Raw genomic sequence first — 9,050 nt, forward strand, 5'->3', positions numbered from 1 at the left:
GTGGGTTCATACATTCATAAATGAAATGGTGGGAAATACAATGTTTGCTGGCATGTATCCAGCAAATTTTCTCTCTGAAGGCAACCATGCTCTGCAGATTTACCCATTTCTGTTCCTCTTTTTTCCTCCTGTCATCCAAACAAGCTATTCAGATAGCTTCTTTGAAAGTGTTAACAAGAAATCTCCACAAGCAGATTATTCTTTTTTTCTAAGTGCATGAAGTTTCGAAACACAATGCTTCAGTTTATGGTCAGTGGCATCAACTAAAGTCTTTGCCTCCACAGCATATGCTGAATAAAAAATGTTATCTACACAATGAATTCACAAAAGATTTTGTTTCTATGTATGGTAAAGCACATGTTTGTTTTAGTGTTTTCAGTTGCATGCACTCCACCTAATCTTCCCTCTCTGCACAACAGAGCATAATCCAAAGACCAGTAAAGCTTTTACTAGTCTTGAAAGATTGTATATTATATTACTATGAAAAATAATGCTCTCTTCGGCACAGGAGAGGACAGTTTTCCAAAATAAACCTTTAAATAAATACTGGTTTATACAGGGCAAACAAAATTACAGCTGTGTTAGAGTGACAAATCACAAAACACAGAAACTGTAGAAGAGTTAAAGATAATTACTTTTACTCAAAAAACAAAATATTCCCTAAATACCAACAGGATTCTGAGAGGAAAAATGACTTGCAAGGTTTTCACAATTTTTCTTTTTTTCTTAAACCAGATTTATATAGATGACTCATTCTCTGTATAATTATTTTTAAAAATAGTATATTCTTGATTTGAGAAGTTTTTAATTACACTGTAAAAACAGGAGTTTATAGAATGTTAAATATTAATTAGACCAGATATCTAAGGAGATATGAATGGAATAATATGTTCAATGGCAACCAAAAAGAAAACAAAAAAAACAACGGTTAATACATGCAGCCAATTGTCTTTACACATTCAGGCCAGAACCAAGTTTCTGTATTACAACAAAGAGCAATGTTTCGATTTTATGCAAAACCTGTAGGGTGTCAGTAGCAACACTTTACACTCCCGACACAAAGCACAGAAATATCCAGTTCATTTGCAATGAGAAAGGAATCTGAGTTTCCCAGCACCAGCTTTGCAGGGTAACTATGAAGTGCTCACAGGCTGTAAACAGAAAGCACAGGAATAGGTAATTTTCTGTGAGGAAGAGTAAATCCCAAAGAGAATCTATGACTGCACAGATGGAAATCATTCTTTCACTCTATTTACAGACAAAATATCCTTTTCACATACTGACAATTCCATTTGTGTAGGAGTCATTCAATGCATTAATAATAAATGAATGCTATTTAATAATCGTGTTTCTGAATGAAATTTCTCTATTATAATTGCCAGTGTCACAAATAATTCTCACCACTGTTTTTGTGCAGTTTGGACTTCTAACATTTTTACTTACATATCTTGCACATTTAAAAAAAAATTGGAGTGGAACAAAACTGTCAAATATGAGACACTTAACTAAGACACTTATCCTGGCTTTCTAGTATTTTCCAAGAATTGCATTCCTTTCTGCTATTTTACTGTTGCAAATTCCTTCAATTTCATTTTAATTTCACTGCAAGATTATCCCTATATTCCAAATCATGGTCATGTTTACAGAGCTTCTGTTCACTGCTCCAAATCTCTTGCACCTCTTTTCAGCAAGCCAGTTCAAAACTACACACAAGTAGGATGTAGAAAGTTAAAACGCTACTTGTTTCAAAATTAAATTCTTCCACTGTCTACCTCACCTCATCCTACAAGAAAAGTGTATATTACAAGATCAAGCAGAGATGGTCCAACTCTATCAGCCACTGTATTGAGAATTAAAAGAAATTGGTAGCCCACAGTTTAAAATTTAGACTAAGCAGACAAAGTAGTTACAGTATGGAAGTGAAAATGGCATGATGAGCTATATAAACATTTCTTCACACAAGGTTAATGGACTGAAGTTAAAATAAAGAAGCTGTAAGAACTGCAAAGTGGGAGAAATGCACAGGTAATCACTCAGCACAAAGAAAGAATACACAGCATCTGAAAACTAGTCATACACCAATATGCCAGCAAGATCTTTTATCAGCTGATCCAATTACCGGTTGTCTCCTAACAATTTCTCTCTTCCTTAAGTTAAAATGAATTTAAAAAAGAGAAGTCAGGTAACGATCCTGTATTGTATTAACAGGACTAGTTTTTTTAACTGATGCTTGAGTATAAATTAATGTATGGCTACACAATCTCAGGAACTTCAGAAGACTCCTTAATCCTAATACCAGAGTATAATTCTAAAAATATTTACTTGTTACTTCTCTGACTCATTGTTCATCTAAGTGTTTCCATTCTGGCTTGTTAGGAGATTCTTCTCTATGAGCACATGCACCACCCAGCTCTGGTAATGGCCTTCCCTACACATTTCCTCTTCACTATTTATTAACAACTGGCCTTTCTGAATCCAGAGCTACTCTCACCCCTGACAGAGTATGAAAGTGTAGTGCTTCAGAAATTACACACTGACACACACTGCTGTTTTTCCTTACAAGTCCACAGAAATGCCAACAAGGTAAGTTCCCTTATTAAGTTTGAAGTTTTAATGACCTGGTGATATTTTTATTTGAAAAACATGCCTAAACACAGATGGGGTTTTTGATGCCTGTTAACAAAAATTACAGCAGTTACTGTCCTGCTCTAGGCAGAAGTAAGGACTGAGTAAAATATGCTTTACACTGGTAACATCTGGGCAAGTAACAAGCTGTAAAATCAATCATGAGTCTACTATGGCATGTAAGGAAAAAAAGCAAAACCTTTGAGGCATTCAGAACACAGTGTTGTACTGAATCTCACTTCCGTTTGCCAAAAGACTTTTCATGGCAATTAAATTTTCTGGAAACAAAGCCTCCTCCTGAGTGCTGAAAGGGCTCAAACTCATGTTCTCACCGCAATACAAGACATAATACAGAAAAGTAGGACAATTTCTTTTTTCCAAAAATTCCAAGGTCAGATAAAAATGTTGTGTCTAATTTTGTACTTAATTTACTAATAACAGAGGACACTGGATACATGGTACAAAATAATTAGTAGAGCAGAACAGTATGAATAGTTACACTCATACAGATTCCTATATGAAAGTGGGCAAGTTTGCCAACAGTGTTATACCAGAAATCCTCTTCTGAATTTCTTTCTTAAATGACTGCCCTTGATACTTCAGACATTGCTGGAGAGGTCAATTTACATAAACAGCTCTGACTCACACATTGCCTCTCAAGCTAGAGAATCAAACTGACATTTCCAAGTATTTAACGGATTTTGTCTCTATGATCACCCCGTCAGATCCTAATGACTCACATACTTCTATATTCACTCCTATCATGTTTCAATAAACCTGTCAAGCTTGCACCTGTTCAAAGGTTGGTGGAACATGTCTACTGATCATCTCACAATAATCAACAAGTGACAGCTGTGTCTGTAGCCGATTCTAACATTTCTATCATAATGAGTGATGTAGATAAATTTCATTAGCTGTTCATATTTAGCCCATATTTCCTTAAGAAGATTCATGAGGCCATAAAGACCTGAGTCATGCTCTCTGAAAACAGACTGCCATCTGACATTGCAAGTTATGAGAACAATGGACTGCCTCAAATACGTATTTCTTCTTTCTTTCTCTTTCCTTTTTTATTAAAACCAGTCAGCAAATAACTGTTGCTGAGTTCTTTTGTGAAAGCTTTCTTTAGGGAACAGACAACCAATGTCAAACACCAATTAAGGAAAACAGGAGTCATCCTTGGCACTTCTTGAACCTTCATGTTGAAAGAGCGATGCCAGACATTTTCCTAAAGCTTTAAATTAGATGAAGTTGAAGCATTTTGTAAAATAAATCAGTACCTAGGCAGTATTTTAAGGGTTCAGAATGTATTCAGCAGTTTTTAAAAATATACCAGAACATATAACTGCATGCCACTATACAAATCATGTATTTCAGAATCCTTGCTATGCCTTTCCTCATTTTACTTCTCAATACTTCCTGAATTTTGTTCATTTATTGCTGAATTTCTGGCAATTTCCTGATGCACAATGTTGCTCTATTTCATCTACTCCTGTCCTTGGTTTTCAGTTTCTTTTCCCTTCACATCTCTTGTGAATATTTTTGGGTGGTTTTAATAAGAAACATGTTGTAATGGAGCTGCAAATTGGATGAGTCTTTATGTTAACAACAGATAACTATGATATTATAAGAGAGAGCTCATGATAGAAGGAAGGACAGCTACATAAATCATCACTGGCTGCTAAAACAGAAAAAACTGACTAAACCAATTCTTCATTTTCAGATAATTAACTAACAGTCTCACTGTTGTTTTCTGTGATTTTGCGCACTGCTTAACTTCCTGGAATATCTTTCTGCACTGGAAAATTTTCCTGTATTTTGCATAAGAAATCAAAAACAAATATTCATTATTTTTCATTTGTTTTCTTGTTGGAGAAATACAGAGGGTCTCTCATGGGTCAATATCTGGATGTGCAGTTATAGAAAATGAAGTGCACAATGTAGTTTATTGCTAAACAAAGCAATGTATTGGTCTTGGTTCAGATAAAGATGTACATCTGAATTTTGCAATGATCCTATTGTTTTCAAGCCAGGACTTCCATTATGTTTTCAGGTCAAGACCTCCATACCCATTCTCTGTTTGTCTCAAATTTGGGACTAAACAATTTTCTCTCTTTAGGAAGCTGTCATATTTTCAAAGAGCTCATCTTGTTTATTTACAGCAAGTAGGAGCTGACAACTCCAGGTTGTTGTCCCTCCTGGTCTTACCAACTTTTCAGGAATCTATGAAGATCACAACACAGATAAGCAAAGAACAGTCTCCATTGCACACAACCCCCACGATGGCACAAACAGGCAGCAAAATACCATGAAGAAATTTCCAAGTAAACATTCTCTTTCAGGGTAGATCTATAATTTCATTATTTAGAACCCTTATGTGGTCTGTAAACTGAAAGTATACCACAGGACTCTCTGCCTGGATGAGATTCACACACATACTTCTGGTAATGCTAACTTGATGTGTATGTCAATTCCTGCCACATATAATAGCAGAACTTGTGGCTCTTAATGGTTGTGTCCTCATTAATAAAGAAGATGCAATATTCTGAGAAATTTCCACAATTTGGATGGCTTGTATCAGAAGCTGATTAATTAATTTCACATTTATTCAATTCAAATGGTGAATTATTCTTGCATCACTAGTTCATCCTTCTTGCTCTTGCATTCCTTGGAAAAAATGCTTTCTGCTGTCCCCCAGACCTTTCATGGTATAGTATGTTTTTTTACAATTTAACAAACATTTTGTAAGTTGCCTTTCACAAAACAGCCCAATATAAGAACAAAAAAAAAATCCCTACTTGATTTGCTAGCTTAAGGACAGGCTGAAATGCCTGACTCAAAGATGAAGACCAGTAACTGTTAAAAACCATTCCTGAAAATTTAAGGGCAAATTTCTCCATCAGCGACTCCCAGTAAAGATTCTAATTCTAGTGAACAGAAAAGCACTGAATAAACACATCTTGAGACAACTTTGTCACTAATCTTAGAACAGGATCCATAAAATTCTCCAAAACTGTACACAAGGGACAGATTTTTAGCGACAGATTTTATGCTGTATTTATTATGGATTGCACACATAAACCAAAATTTGTTTTTCTCCTTGTGATGCCACAAAAATTAAAAACAAAAATACATTATTTCTCCATTGATAAGTAGCTAAATATAAGATTCATGTTCGTTGCTGTTGTGTAATACTGCTGGCCTAATTCCAGACACTAAACCCTTCAGCTGTCCCTCAACAGGTGTAAAGTGGTTTCACTAACTTTGTACTTCTGCAAAAACACGCTAGGTCTTTTCAGAGACCCTGAAAACCTTATTACTGTTCTTAAGGACTGAGGGTTATCACCCCACTTTGACTCTTGTACTTACATAACTGCAATTACCCATCCAAAACAATGCTCAAATGGACAACTATCAATGTCTCCGTCGGTCTGCAGAGCTATGATCCTCCAATTCTATAAACACATGGAAACTTTTAGCATCAGCACTGAATGATAAGCCCCGCGACTGAATATTAAAAAGCCCAAATTTCTTCAACATCTCCTACCACTAAACTAGACAAGCAATTATATTTCAAAAACCTGGGACTGCGCCACCAGCGTTCTGTTGCGAGATTTCTTCCCTGTGAGTGCCTTGGTAGCCAGAGAAGTCCAGAAAGCGCTCTGCAGAGTTTTTATCATTAGATTACAGATTTTGTTAAAAGGTTGTGTTTGATCTTGCTCTTTCACCAACAAACCTGCCAGATCTTTAGCTTTTACGCGGTATGCTCTGAGGGCCAAGCGGGCCGCACGGAAAGGCCGCCGGCACCACTGAGGGCGGCCGGGCAGTGAGGGCTGCCCGTGGCCTCCCTTCCCAGCCTTCCTCCGCCACCCTGCGGCCGGGCCCCGGGGCTGCTGATCCACAGCGGAGGAAAACGGAGCGGAGGAGAGCCCGTGCTGCAATGAAGGGCTGTCCCGTCTGGCCCTGAGCGGCGCGGTGGTGCCCCGAGTGTCCCGAGGGTGCTGTTGTGCCCGGTTTGCTTCGCCTCTTTGCGGAGTCACTCCTGGCGGAGCCCCGGCTGCTCCCCAGGGCCGCTCCCAGCACTAATGCTCCTGTGGGTCATCCTGTCCCGTGCCAGGAACGGCAGCAGGGCTCAGACAATCCCGGAGCAGAAGAAAGGAGCAATTATGTTTTTCCTCAGGCTGAACAGCTTAGAAGGATAAAAAAATAATAAAAAAAAAATTGTGCATACATACCTATATATATATATATATATATATATGCAGTGTGTACAACAAATCTCTTTTAGCATTGCACTGGTTGTAGTTCGGAGTTCATTTTGAGTGCCATCGTCCAAAAGCTTCAGAGACTTAAATTAACGAATGTTAAGTCTGCCAGCAGAGGGAGCCAATTTTATGCCATAAACATAGGGGGAAAACATTTTTGAACAGAAACATTGCTGGTCTTTTTACATTTATCAAGTCAGAAAAGAATAAAATATAATAATTTTTCTGTGTCATCTGTATAGCATGATTTTGAAGGTCTCTGTGACCAATATAGCCTAATCATTTGAATTTCAGATGAGAGTAGGAATAAATTTTGAAAGCCAAGTTCTTTCCCCTTTTTAAATAATTCATTTCTTCACTTATTCATTATTTTAGACAGTAATAAATAACTGTGCTAATCACATTTGATAGCATATACAAAACAAGAACTCAGAGAAGCATACTTTATCACATTTAAAGTTGTTATTATGCTTGTAACAAGTCTGCTTTTTGGTCCAGGAGGATGATGAAAAATCAGTCGTTCTTTATTACTTATGACGTCCTTAGATTTTTTTAATTATACTTTAATTACACATGGGTCAGCAGAATGCCTTGAGTAAGGATCAAATGCCTCCTTTCATATCACCTGGCTGAAAAAAGACCTTCTCCAAGTGACAATTTACAATATAACTGATTTAATGAAAATATTTTTTATGCAGAAGCGTGTAATAATATTGAATAGCAGACTGCATCATATTTTCGTGTATGTATGTGTATATATATATATATATATATATATATATGTGTGTGTGTGTGTGTATATATATATATGTATATGTGTATATATATATATATATAAAACCCCTAAAACCCCCAATATTCCTGAGATTTCCAATGGAAATGTTAAGGAAAATTTTTGTCATTATTTTGAGGAATTCTTAGTTTTAAATGTTCTTTCGTAAGTCTGGATTTTGAGGAAAGGATCTTAAAAATGTGGCAGAAAAAGTGAAAACACTAAAATGAGCTGTGATGTGGCAAAAAATAAGGAAATTCCTATGTCACTTGCAGTTTATAGTGGTAAACTCCAAGCCCAGTACTGGTGTAGGGATTGTTACATACAAAAGAGCTTGGGCATTATTGTCAATAAGCTTTCTAACATAGAGGATTGAATTCAGAACTGGTTTTTCTAACTTTTCTGAATAGATTTCCCTTCTGAAAGATCTCAGGTGTTTCATCTATGAGGCCAACCACCCAGCATAGTAATAAGTGTGTAAGCATTTTTGCATTCTCTTTTGGAATAGTTACATTTTCCTTGCTCTCATCATCTTCCTCAGATGAATCAATGTCAGTCAAATAAATCAAAGGTAAAGAACATAATAAAAGGAAAATTGTGATTAGCAGAGCACAGTACTAAATGACTGATGACAGAGCTCCAAATTGAAGAGCTGGAAACTGGCAGATTAACAGATGTTATTGTATTAGTTATTGTATTAGTTATCTGGAGTCACTGAATAGATATTTATGCGTCATAAACCCATTTAAAAGTGAAATTAAAGTTTAGTCTAAAGGGAATGGCATAAATTTAGCATCATAAAAAAAAAATGTATCAAGATGAAATGCTCTGTGGAATGCAATATTATCCATTTAGATTTTAAGAAACAATGACATGATTTACCAAAGTATGGATATGATCTAGTATCAATATCCAACTGAGACGGACAAAGACTCTCTAACCATTTAAAGTCACAGAGTGTATGTTTAATAACAGTATTGAGCTGGTGTGCAGGGTCACCCCTTAATGCCCACAGCCCTGAGTACAGGTGAGTACAGGATTTTTACTTACAGAAGTATTGAATACAAATACATATTCATAACCCAGTTACCACACACTCTCCACTTCTTATGCTAATTAGAAAAAAAAAAAGAAATTAAACATGCAGAGTTTGTCCTTTGAAATGGGTTGGTGGTCTTTTTATGAGTAGGGATCATGGAAGGGAGGAAGGGATACATATCTTCTTCATTCTGAACTTTCTACCTTTTCAATGCAAAGTGACAAATGGACCCTTGGCTGGGCTCCTTGTTTCCTGTCTTCAACGAGTTTCCAATGTACAATTTTGAAGTTCCTTATCAGATTCCCTGTTTCTCTTTCCAAGCCCAGCTGAGTAAACATTTCACATCTGG

General features: G+C 36.5%; 1 long non-coding RNA gene across 2 annotated transcripts in view; it reads right to left on the minus strand.

The window, feature by feature from the left end:
• The window catches only part of LOC147653021 (uncharacterized), an 84,705-nt gene extending 77,993 nt beyond the window's left edge, over positions 1 to 6,712 (minus strand). The window contains exon 1 of one of the 2 annotated variants that reach the window (XR_015286830.1): positions 6,207 to 6,712. This is a non-coding gene — a long non-coding RNA (uncharacterized LOC147653021). The remainder of the gene's footprint in view (positions 1 to 6,206) is intronic. The other variant, XR_015286829.1, reaches the window with a different exon arrangement.
• Positions 6,713 to 9,050: the final 2,338 nt, after the last annotated feature.

Source organism: Cyanistes caeruleus, chromosome 5, assembly GCF_971803275.1.
Source record: "Cyanistes caeruleus chromosome 5, bCyaCae1.hap1.1, whole genome shotgun sequence".
Classification (NCBI taxonomy): domain Eukaryota; kingdom Metazoa; phylum Chordata; class Aves; order Passeriformes; family Paridae; genus Cyanistes; species Cyanistes caeruleus.